Source organism: Electrophorus electricus, chromosome 3 (genome assembly GCF_013358815.1).
Source record: "Electrophorus electricus isolate fEleEle1 chromosome 3, fEleEle1.pri, whole genome shotgun sequence".
Lineage (NCBI taxonomy): Eukaryota > Metazoa > Chordata > Actinopteri > Gymnotiformes > Gymnotidae > Electrophorus > Electrophorus electricus.
The window spans coordinates 12,449-22,908 of record NC_049537.1 but is presented as its reverse complement, the minus strand read 5'-3'; positions in this window follow the sequence as shown (position 1 = coordinate 22,908).

Sequence of the window (10,460 nt, the reverse complement as noted above, 5' to 3'; positions counted from 1 at the left end):
CTTTGAAGAGCTTTTTTGTCTGCCACTGAGTAGTTGGAATATTACACTTTAATGGATCTGTGCATTCTGTACATTGTGTACATATATACACAACCATATACATTGTACATTGTGTATATAATCATAATATACATATATTGTACATACATTGTTAATATATTTTGTACATACATAGAATATATATATTTCTCTTTGCATATATATATTTCACATATATAGAATATCTATATTTCTCTATGCACCCCTGTTTTCTTTTCCTCAGTTAGGACAGAGCAGTCTCAACCATTTCACTGCGAGTTATACTGTGTATGACTATGTATATGACGAATAAACCAAACTTGAACTTGAACTTGAACTAATACAGTATGTCAGTATGCTCACCATAAAGGATGCTGTTTTTCCTGAGTGCTCTCAGAAAATAAAGCTGCTATTCAGGATTTTTGACCAAAGCCAGTTATTAACCTTATTAACCTAATCATTAACTTAATTAATTAATCATATTTATGGTCCAGGTGAGATCCTCTGTGATGTGGATTCCCAGAAATGTAAAGCTGGAAACCCTCTCCACTTCTCCTTTGATGACTATGAAAGAGAGACCTGTCTCATAAAATCTATAATGAGATCATTAGCTTTTTTATGTTCAGTTACAGGTTGTTTGATGAACACCATTCTGTTAATTAATATAAAATATAATTGTATTAGGAGCCTTACAGATCCTCCAAAAATTGAAATCACAATTGATTAAGTCTGTGGTGAATAGGTATATGGTGTATAATAACATATAATAAAATTGCTAGGTTAGGCTCAAATGTCCTCTGTTAAAAGCAAAGCAAAAAAAAAAAAGCAAAGATACATTGTCAACTGAAGTAGCAGGTTCTAAATATGTTACTCAAATGCACTAGCATTAAAGTTGGTACAGTCAAATGTGCCTTTGCTCTGTAGTTGCATTCATGTTTAATCTGGGTGACCAAGCAGAAAAAAAATTACTTTTCTTAAATTTGTTTAGTTATTTCCACAAGAGGAAGTACTAACAAATCAAAGTCGGTTGGTCCCTCCTCACTTTGATGCTTTCCCTGTCATCTTGTGTATTTTAGTTCCATTCCGTAGTTTAGTTTTCTCCACCCCTCATTTGATTTTCCATACCTGTCCCATGTTTCTACTCTTGTTAAGTTCATGTATTTAAACCCTGTCGTGTTCCCTGTCTTGGCTGTTCATTGCATTTATGTGTTAGGTTCATTGTGTTTGATTGGTTCAATGTCTAAATGTATTTGAAAGCCCGTCTCTGTATCCCTGTAAGATTGTACTCCATGTATCCTAGCCTTCATGTTTCTTAGCCCCTGAGTTTTTTCTAGTCTTTGTTATAGCCTGCTTCCCTTTTTTGCCTTTGTGTGCTTTTGCTTTGTGTTTCCTATCTTTCGTTTATCCATGCTCTTGTTTTGTTTATCATGTATCCCCGTAATCTCTATGTTGACTCTATGACCCAGGACTGTTATACCCTCTCTGCTTTTGGATTATTTGGGATATATTTTTATCAACTGCTGATTAAATGTATAAAAACCTTTTATTTAAAATGTCAAATTCCTCTCACCCAACTGGTCTTTGGAGCAGCTGCTGCCTTTAGCAGCCTTTACAAAAATGTTTTGTAAATCTATCTACAAGTAGAAAATTTGAGGTATATAAAATTATAAGCAAGTATTTAATCATTATAAGCAGATGTTGGAGAAATGAATCAGAGTTCCTCTGATAGATTAATGGTAGTTTCACTAATGTGTCTGATTTAATTTAATCAGACAGTCAATCTTTTTCATAAAATCTTTATTTTTATGTTGCAGTTACACATTCAGGGAGCCCTTGAAGAGCACACCTCAGGAACATTCTGACACAGAGAGACTGCCTCATACACAGTGCTATAATCTGGGATTTAGCAAATGTTATATACCACTTTATATATAGAACATCTTTTTGTTTATCCTAGCCTTTGTGTTTCTTAGCCTCCGAGTATATCCTAGCCTCTGTTATAGCCTGCTTCGACCAGTTGTCTTCATGTGTTTTTGGTTTATCATGTATCCCCATAATCTCCATATCGGTAAACTGACCCTGGACTACTCTGATGACTACAATTTTTAATTTGCCCCTAATAAATCTCACTCTTCTAGCAAATGCAGATACAGCACAGTTTGAACTTGCACATCTGCTCCACACCACACTGACCCACCTGGACAAAGGGAGGGGAAATTATGTTAAAATGCTGTTTGTCGACTACAGTTCAGCATTTAACACTATCGTCCCCTCCCTACTCACTACTAAGTTGGAGGATCTAGGACTGCATACATCCCTGTGCGACTGGATCTCCAACGTCCTAACAGACAGACCACAATCAGTACGGGTGGGCAACTGTGCCTCATCCACCCTCACCCTCAGCACTGGAGCTCCTCAGGGTTGTGTCCTAAGCCCCCTGCTCTACTCACTGTACACCTATGACTGCACAGCCACTTCCAGCTCCACCATCATTGTCAAGTTTGCTGACGACATCGGTGTCATGGGCCTGATCTCGGACAATGATGAGAGGGCCTATCTGGAGGAGATTAAACACCTGGAAAACTGGTGCCAGGAAAATAATCTCCTCCTAAACGTCAGTAAGACAAAGGAGCTGCTCGTGGATTGCAGCAAGAAGCAGGAGCGGCACTACCAACCAGTGAGGATCAGTGGAACCACGGTGGAGAGAGTAGATAGTTTCAAGTACCTTGGTGTTCACATCTCGCAGGACCTGTCCTGGTCCCGCCATACCAACTCCCTGGCAAAGAAGGCTCGTAAGCGTCTTTACCACCTCAGATGCCTAAGAGACTTCAGACTGTCCTCCAAGGTACTGCGGAACTTCTACACCTGCACTATCGAGAGCATCCTCATGGGGAACATTACAGTCTGATTTGGGAATAGCACCAAGCAGGACAGACAAGCACTCCAAAGGGTAGTGCGTTCAGCAGAGCGCATCACTCACATGGAACTTCCTGACCTGCAGACCATCTACCACAAGTGGTGCCAGGCCAAGGCCAGGAGGATTGTGAAGGACCCCACCCATCCCAACAATAGGCTCTTCTCTCTGTTGAGGTCAGGGAGGCGCTTTCGTTCCCTGAAGACCAATAGAGAGAGACTGAAGAGGAGCTTCTTCCCACAGGCCATTCAGGCCCTCAATCAGGGAAACTGATAAACTGTGGGGAGCACCACCACCATGTAACATAAAAACTGTAAATATGTCATTTTACAAAATGGATCTGTACATTCTGTACATTGTGTACATATATATACACAACCATATACATTGTACATTGTGTATATAAACATAATATACATATATTGTACATACATTGTTAATATATTTTTGTACATATATAGAATATATATATTTCTCTATGCACCCCTGTTTTCTTTTTCCTCAGTTTGGACAGAGCACTCTCCACCATTTCACTGCGAGTTACACTGTGTATGACTATGTATGTGACAAATAAACCAAACTTGAACTTGAACTTGAACTAATACAGAATATACAGTGTGAATGCTACCATAGAAATGTAAATAGTAATTTTTATGCTTTTCCAAACTATTAACATAATTTACGTTTTAATATTTTATGAACTGACAGGCATATATTTTTACATTTATATTTATGGAATTTGGCAAATGCTCTTATCTAGGGCAACTTATAAAAGTGATTTGTCATTTACTCATAGAATACATCCTATGAGTAATGGGCTGGTCTATTTTTGGCTTTGTAGGCAAGCGTCAAGGTTTTAAATCTGATGCGTGCAGTTACAGGGAGCCAATGAAGGGAGTGCAGCAGTAGAGTGACGTGTGAACTTCAGAAGATTGAAGACCAGTCGTGCTGCTGCATTCTGGTCAAGTTGTATAGTTCTGATGGCTCTTAGAGGAAGACCGGCAAGTAGAGAGTTGCAGTAGTCGAGATTACGAGAGACTGCACAAGTACCTGGGTAAATTCCTGCGAGAGAAAGGGGAAACAAAGAGGAAACCTGCAAGACCGGGTCAGATTAGGAACATGAGTTGAGAGCGACAACTGGCTGTCCAAAGTTCTGCCAGACTACGAGCAGCTTCAGATGGTGATACCCCAGGAGTTCTCAAAAGAAATGGTGAGGTAATGGTACATCAGTGCATCAAACTAAAATACAGACACACTCCATTTAATATGCACTCTCTAAGCAACATTTAAGGATAAAGGAACATACCTCAAAGTCCAGCTCTAGTTTAGTTTTATTGTCAGAGCACATGTGGTGCCGGAGTTTATCGTCTTTCATCCTTTCCTTTGGGTCCTTTGTTGGGGTACATGCTGAGAAATCAATCCTTACTTTCAGCACATGTTCATGTAAACATTTGGTGTGATGTTATTGCTTCATAGTTATAACCCAAGATGCATGTAATGCTGTTTCACTCGATGCATTGTGCTGCCCTCTAGTGTACATCAACATCAATTACCTGCTTGGTATAGTAGCAGCACTAAGGAGAGCCAAAGACTTTTTAATAAATATAACAGTGTGATGATACAGACCTTTAATAAATACACTGTGTGCACAGTTATTAGGCAAGTTGTATTTTTGAGCACTCATTTTAGTATTGAACAACCAAGTGCTCTTGGTCAATCCAAAATATTAAACCTCAAACCTGAATATTTAAGAAAGTAAAAGTGAGGTTTTGTCTTTCTTAGAAGAATATCTATGTGTGCATAATTAATATGCAACCTAATGTGTGATGGCAGGAGGCTAAGCAGGATGCAGGGATGAGTCGTAGGAAACAGAAACACGTTTATTCAATAGGCTAGACTATTTGGTACAAACACCGACAATACAGACACGTAAATGATAGACATTTATACATGTATACTAATGACACAACGAGGAGCAGGTGTGAGACACAGGGAGGGTGTGGCCACATTGACAAACACACACATACACACAAACACACACAAGTAGACATTTGACTGAAAAACTGATTAAAAAACTGAAATTTTCCAAGCTCACTTGCTTTTCATCTGTTAAAGTGAGAATAATAAACAAACTCAAAATTTACAAATATATTTGTACAAATAAACTCCATTTATGGATTCTGTCTGTTTTTTAATCTGTTGACGATCAGCTTTTTGTGCAGCAGTAACCACAGCCTCCCAGACACTGTTCAGAGAGCAGTACTGTTTTCCTTCACCATAAATTTCCCTTTTAAGAAAGGCCCACAAGTTCTCAATAGGGTTTAGGTCAGGTGAGGAAGGGGGCCATGTCATTATTCTTTACTCTATAAGGGCTTTACTGGTCAGCTATGCAGTGGCATACTGCATGCATGTGATGGAGCATTGTCCTGCATAAAAATCATGATCATTTTGAAAGACGCAGATATTTACTATACCACTGCTTGAAGAAAATGTCTTCTAAAAACTGGCAGAAGGTTTGGGAGCTGAATTTGAGTCCATCTTCAACCTTAGGATGTTCAACTAGCTCATCTTTTATAATACCAGCCCATAGCAATACCCCACCTCCACCTTGATGGCAAAGTGGAGGTCTGTGACCCTTATTGATCCAGCCATGGGCCCACCCATCTGGTCCATCTTCAGATAATTCATGACCCTGTCTTGACCTTATGTGTCTTGTTCAATGGTGGTCATGTTTCAGACTTCCTTAGCTTGGCTATGTCTCTGAGTACGGAAATCCTTGTACTTCTGGTAGGTTGTAGTTTTGGAATATGACAGCACTGGAGGATAATGGGTTCCTGGTCGCTTCACGTTTGATTCTTCTCAAATCTTTGGCAGTTAATATGCGTCTTTTTGTCTCAACACATTTCTTGCAACCCTTTTGACTATTTGCAACAAAACATTTGATGGTTCTGTGATCATGCCCTACTATCTTAGCAATTTTAAGAGTGTTGCATCCCTCTGAAAGACTTTAGAATTTTTGACTTTTCAGAGTCAGTTAAATCTCTTTTTTGGGCCCCTTTGGTCAAATGGCGTCAACAGCGGACAGATGCAGAGGGAATGTGGCTTGTCTGATGGAAGGTTTAAGTCACCAATGGGAATGAGTGGGTTTCCTTCAAAGGGGAATTGACTCAGGAGGGTTATCTAGGGAAACTGGAGGGCAGTAGATGAGAATGATGTGAGGTTTGGTAGGGAAACACACTGTAATAGTGTGAAATACAAAAGAAGAGATTAAAAGAGCAGAGAAGTCAATTGGAGTGACTTGCCACTTTCGAAACAGCAGTAAAACCCGTGCAGTACAGTAAAACCCCTGCTAAGTCACCTCAGAAAAAGAATTTAACAGAAAAGGTGTGAATGAAAAGGCAGAGAACAGGGCAGCCAGAGTTGCCAAGTTCTCAGTGTTTATCCAGGTCTCTGTTAGAGCCAGGAAGTGTAGGGAATGGTGGGATGCTAGTGGTGAGATGAAGTCAGCTTTCTGGACAGCTGATTTGCAATTCCAGAGTCCTCCTGCCACCAGGAGTAAATGAGGTTGCTGAAATTGCAGCATCTATGATGATGATAGTGTCTAGGAGATCTGTGGGATATGTAGACAGGAATAGTGAGACATTTCAGATTGGAAAGATGTTTAGGTTTGTGGGCATATGTCATGAAAGTTTGAGAAAGTGTGAGAAAAAAATACTTAGATGAGTTTGAGAGGTCCGGTTTTTGTGTAAATGAGGAACTATAAGAAAAGCACAATAAAAGCCTTCTGCAGGTGTTGATCACTGCAGAGTCGTCCTAATTTAAAAGTTAGGTAAGTGCTGTGTCAGGCACCCAATTCACACCTAAGGCCAAGATGAAACTACACATGCAGAGAGTAATTATGTCTAACAGCAAACAAACAACTAGATTCAGACAGGAAGCCTTGAATTTAACAGAATCTAAGGCAAAAGTAAATAACTCAGAGCTCTCTTTACCAACCAGAGGACGATCCCAGAGAAAAAAACAATACAATGCAATATAGAGCAATCTAATAGTCTAGTAAGGGTGTTGGGCCCAGTGGTCTTGGTTTGAAATCTCTTTCTTCATTCAATAGTGGTGGCATTGATTTAAAGGCAGCCATAACTGAATGCTCTTTGGCTCTGAGTCTCATTGTGAATAACAAGTTCTCCAAAGAGGGTGTTCCACAACTACTGTACTGAATATTACAAAATAAGTCTCACACACATACTGTAATATGTTTTATCAAATGTGTGACTGTCCTTTATAGGAAAAATATGAATGTGTATCACACTATGGAATACAGCAACTTCCTGGTTACGGAGACAGGAATGACCTTTGACCCCAAACAGCCATGGCTGCTCTGAAAGGTGCACTCAGCACATGCCAAATCTGAGTTCACTTACTTTCGTCTTAGATTCTGTGAAATTCAAGACTTGTTGTCTAAATCTAGTTGTTAGTTGCTTGGTAGCGGTAATTACTCACTACAGGTATAGTTTTGCCCTGACCTTAGGTGTGAATTGAGGGGCGAGCTCAGTACTTATTGAACTGAGTTAAATTAGGACGACTCTGCTACAGACATGTATCTACAAACACATGTGTCTGTAGCGGTAATCAACATCTGGAGGAGGTTTGGTGGTGTTTTCAATCAGTTCATCTACATCTCACCTACAGGACTTCACAAACTCAGCTAAGTACCTTCTCATATTATCTCAATCCTTTATCTCATACAGCCACAAATCAAGCATCTGAAATGTGCTTCACAATTCCTGTCCACATATCCCAGAGATCTTCTCGACGCAACCATAGACGTCACAATCTCAGCAACCTCACTGACTCACAACACTTCACACCATGACATATCGTGGTGGCAGGAGGGCTCTGGAACTGCCAATCTGCTGTCCAAAAGGCTGACTTCTTCTCAGCATTAGCATCCCTCCACTTCCTACACTTCCTGGCTCTAACAGAAACATGGATCACCCCTGAGAACTGAGAACCCTGTCCTCTGTCTTTTCATTCATCCATTCTCTGAGGCGGCTTGGCAGGGGTGGTGGCACAGATTTACTAATGTCTCGAGAGTGGCGTTTCACTCCACTTTCCTTCTCTACACTTTCGATCACCTCTTTTGAATTACATGCCATTACAGTGTCTTTCCTCACCAAACCTCTTATCATTGTCATCTACCACCCTCCAGGTTCATTGATGAGCTCGACATCCATTCAATTCCCCATTGAAGGAAATCCACTTATTCTCTTTGGTGACTTCAACCTTCCATCAGACAAGCTGCTTTCCTTCTGCATCCTTCCACTGTTGACAGCATTTAACCTCACCCTCAACCACTCTCCACTCTCCTCTGACTCACAATGCGGGCAATGTTCTGGACCTGATCTTCATCCGTACCACCACAACATCGGACATCGCAGTCACCCCCCTCCACCTCTCGGACCATCACTTTCTATCCTTCTTTCTCTCCCTTCCCTTCTCTTCCATCCAGTCCTCTCAAACATGTTCCTCCTTCCTCCATCACAATCTGCACTCCATAACTCCCTTACTTCTACTATTTTCTCCACCCTTCCTCACCCTGACTCTCTATCCTCTCTCTTTGGATACAGTTACAAATACTTTCATTTGTACACTCTCCTCATCAGTTAATCTTCTGTGCCCTCCTCTCCCTCTAGACCCTGCTAAGTCCTCCCCACCAGCCCACTGGCTAACAGAAAAAATTCACTGCCACAGGAGAGAACTAAGGACTGCAGAGAGGCGGTGGAGGAAATCTTGCATAGATTCAGACCTTAGCCTCGTACAGAGTCCTCTCCTTTTCAAGTTCTCACTGGAAGTAACATCTGCACAGTCATCCTACTACAGAGAGAAATTCGAATCATCATCATCTGACCCACGCAAGCTCTTCACTATTTTTTCTTCTCGTCCTTAATCTTCCCCCTACCCCCTCCTTCCTCATCTCTTACTCTGGAGGATTTTATAACCTTGTTTGAGGAGAAGGTTGCAGCAATCCTCCAGTCCTTTTTCTCTGTTCCCACCTCTCCAACCAACCTGCATTCCCCAACATCCAAACTCTCCTGACTTCTTTTCTCCTCTCTCCACAGATAAAATTGTTCAACTCCTGACTTCCAGCAATCCGACTACATGTCCACTGAATCCAATTCCTTCTGCTCTGTTCCAGACAATCGCAAGAGATCTGCTTCCTTTCATGTCTGTCATCATCAACAACTCCTTATCTTCTGGATACGTGCCTACTGCATTCAAACCGCCAGGGTGGTACCAATGTTCAAGAAGGCCACACTTGACAGCTCCAGCATTACCAACTACAGACCGGTATCACTTCTCTCTTTCCTCTCAAAAGCCCTCAATGAGCAGATTATAATCAATTGTCTCTTTTCCTCACCCAGAACCAGCTGCATGATCCCAATCAGTCTGGCTACAAACCGGCACATTCTACAGAAACAGCTGTCATAGCAGTGACTGAGAAACATCATGCCGCTAAAGCTACCAAACTGTCATCTGTTTTGATTCTTCTAGACCTTTCAGCAGCCTTTGACACAGCCATAACATTCTTTTCTCTGTTCTTTCCAGGCTTGGTGTGACTGGCTTGGAGATGGTTTCAGTCCATTCTGGATGAGCGGTCCTATCAGGTGACATGGAGAGGATCCACATCCAAACTATGTAGACTCTCCACTGTGGTTCCACAAGGCTCAGTATTGGGCCCCTTCTCTTCTCTTTGTATGCTCGTTCTCTTGGTGATGTTATATCATCTCATGGTTTCTCCTACCACTGCTATGCCGATGACACTCAATTATTTCTTTATTTTCCACCCTCTGACACGCAGGTCTCCAGACGTATCTCGGCATGCTTGACTGACATTGTGTTATGGATGACAGCCCACCACTTGAAACTCAACCCCAGTAAAAACTGAGCTTCTGTTCATCCCAGGTACTCCCACCCTTACCATGACCTCACTGGTTTCCTTTGAGAACTCCCTGGTATCACCATCCAAAGCTGCCCGTAGCCTGGGCATAACTTAGAACAACCAGTTGTCGTTCTCAACTCATGTTTCTAATCTAACCCGGTCTTGCAGATTCCGCCTTTGTAACATATGATGGATTCGACCCTTTCTTTTACAGGAAGCTACCCAGGTGCTTGTGCAGTCCTCTTGTGATCTCAAAGCTAGAACCACTGCAACTCGCTACTTGCTGGGCTTCTTCTAAGAGCCATCAAACCTCTACAGTGTGTCCAGAATGCAGCAGCATGACTGGTCTTCAATCTTCTGAAGTTCACATGTTACTCCACTGCTGCGCTCCCTTCATTGGCTCCCTGTAACTGCACGCATCAGATTTAAAACCTTGATGCTTGCCTACAAAGCCAAAAAATGGACCAGCCCCTTCATACATGAGGTCAATGGTCAAAGACTGATCCATACCTCGAGTGCAGTCCTGCAGGGCTGTGACATGTGGCATCACACAGACATGATGCTGTTAGAGGTGGAACGGTTTCAGTC